Raw genomic sequence first — 3025 nt, 5'->3', positions numbered from 1 at the left:
TCGGACGGCGTTTCCGAGACTTGGACACCAATCGGAAGACCATATCTGTGAGCTTCTCTTACGTCATATAAATTTGCGTATTACAGATGGCATGGCGGAGAGAGCACATAGGTTGGGTGCTTATGTTGCAAATAAGACACGCCCAATCATCGTGAAGTTTTCTTCCTTCAAAACCAAAGAAAGTATTCTCTCACAGAAATCTAAATTGAAAAGTACAGGTGTTTTCATTAGCGAAGATTTCTGCAGGGCAACGCGTTTGACACGAAAAAAAAAAGCTGCTCGAATTTGGCAAGTCTAGCGGCCAGACTTTCTCACTTCGTTTTAATAAACTAGTCATCAACAATAAAGCCTACATATACAGCGCAGTCACTGACACTGTTTGTGAACTGGTATCCCCTAGGGAGGCGCGTGCAGCTCCCACTCGCAAAGCACCTGCTAACCCGGCGCATGACAGATCGGCGTAGCTATCTCCCCTATCTGCAGATGGTACTTCAATCTTTTTCACCAATCCACGCAGTATTCTCAATAAACGAACAACTTTATCATCTCGCATTGAGGCATGCTCAGCTGACGTAGTTGTCCTTTCAGAAACCTGGCTTTCGGCAAAAACAAGAAACGATGAGATTTTCGAATATGAAAGAAGCTACAAGATCCACCGGTATGACCGTGATGTTCGTGCTGGCGGGGGTGTTTTAATTGCTCTGAATGATCAACTTTCTTGGGCGCGTACGTGTTCTTATTGATAACCGTGACTGCATTTTCTGCGCTTGCTATAGACCCCCAACAGCACCAAAATCTTTCTGCGATGATTTACATGATGTTCTCAACAATCTAACTGTTCGGTACCCTACGTCACCTTGATTTATTCTGCGGGACTAATTTTCCTAATCTTTTGTGGAGAAGTGATTTCGGGTTCCATACCCTGGCAAAAAGCTCATCCGAGGATGCACAATTTCTGAATAGCTGTTCAGACTTTAACTTGTCACTGTTCGTACATGAACCCACCCGTGCAACTTCTACGTCATCTAACATCCTGGACCTTATTTTAACCACTGTGCCTCACCTTGTTTCTAAACTAACTTACCTCCAAGGCGTAAGTGATACTCGATTATTAATTTCACGTTCAAAATGCATGTATCTACCAAGACACGATCGAAAATTATCGTTGACTATAACCGCGCTGACATACCCTCAATGACCGGTGAACTGGAAACATTTACCAGCAACTACCTTATCAAATTCGAGGAACGATCTGTCGAAAAAAACTGGCAGCTCTACAAAAATAAATTGCTCGACTCAATTACACGATATGTACCTCGAAGGCAGATTCCTTATGACCCACGCTCACCTTGGTTTAATAATTCCCTTAAGCGACTACGCAACAAAAGGAAACCTATTTTCCGTCGTGACAAAGAAACCAATCTTGCCTATCGCTGGGATGCTTACCATCGTGCAGAAGCCGAGTACATTTATGCGGCTAGCAATAACAAAAAAACCTATTTTAATGTCACATTGCCATCCCTATTACTAACTAACCCACGTAAATTCTGGAGTATTATTGGCGACAAGAAAGCTCACTCCATTCATTTAGTTCATGTAGATGGCAGTGATGTTGACGAAAACCACTGTTGCACTGTGTTAAATGAAGTGTTTACCTTATTCTTTTGTGATGATAACTTTGCCGATTTACCAGCTATTCCTGATCCCTTGTTCTGTGTTATGGATCGCATATTATTTGGTTGGGTTGGTATTAACCGTTTGATTGATAATCAAAAGATCTCAGCTTCTGCAGGTCCTGATCTTATTATTTCAAAAATGTTAAAATGTACTGCATTATTTTCATCTATTATTCTATCTAAACTGCATACTCAGTCAGTGCAGTGCTCATCGCTTCCTTCAGACTGGAAAACGGCGAGGGTGGTTCCGGTCCATAAATCAAGTAACGCAGTATGTCCGGAGAACTACCGACCCATCTCATTAACCAGCATTCCATGCAAACTCTTAGAACACGTAATCTATTCTCACCTCATCGATTTCCTGGAAAGGAACTCGTTCTTCCATCCATCTCAACACGGTTTTAGAAAAACTTTTTCATGCGATACTTAACTTCTTTGTTTCAGTAACGATTTGTTTGCCGCCTTAGATCAAGGATTCTATATTGACTGTATTCTTTTAGATTTTGCCAAAGCTTTCGATACCGTATGTCGTGACCTACTTATCCATAAACTTAATCAGCTTAATATTGACCCAAATGTGTTCTCTTAGATTAAACAGTTTCTTTCTAATGAAACTCAGTATGTCCCAACCAATAACTCTTCATCTGCATTGTCGACAGTTACATCCGGAGTGCCACAAAGCTCCGTCTCGGGGCCTCAACTCTTCTTGATTCATATTAAAGATCCCCCTAACTGTGTAAAGTCATCATCAATTAATCTATTCGCAGACGACTCCGTAATATACCGAAAGATCACTAACCCTGATGATTCAGATAAACTGCAAAGAGATCTTCGCAATATATCACCCTGGTCTAAAATATGGCTCATGAAACTTAACGCTAACAAGTTTAAGTCGATGCGCATATCACGTAAAACCAGCTCTAGCAATCAGTGTCGATATGTACTGAATGACACTTCATTAGCATCCGTTAACGCTCACAAATATCTCAATCAATCAAGCAATAAACAATCAAGCATCACTAACCGTAATGCTTGAAGCAATTCAAAATCGAGCAGCTCGCTTTATTTTATCTAACTATTCCCGCCATTCCAGTGCTACATGTATGAAAACAACCCTGAATCTGCCAGATCTTCCATTACGCCACGAATGTGCTCGTCTTTGCCTATTTCACAAGGTTTATCACTCAAACCAGGTGCTCAAGAATCAACTTATCACCCCACCTTCCTACACTTCATCCCGTTCTGACCACAGATATAAAGTTGCCGTCCCGTCCTCCCGAACGAACAAGTATCATGATTATTTTTTACCCCGCACAAGTGTCGACTGGAACCGCCTTCCTGTTTCCATC

This window comes from Dermacentor andersoni, chromosome 9 (genome assembly GCF_023375885.2).
Source record: "Dermacentor andersoni chromosome 9, qqDerAnde1_hic_scaffold, whole genome shotgun sequence".
Taxonomy (NCBI): Eukaryota; Metazoa; Arthropoda; class Arachnida; order Ixodida; family Ixodidae; genus Dermacentor; species Dermacentor andersoni.
Note: the sequence above shows the minus strand (reverse complement) of the source record.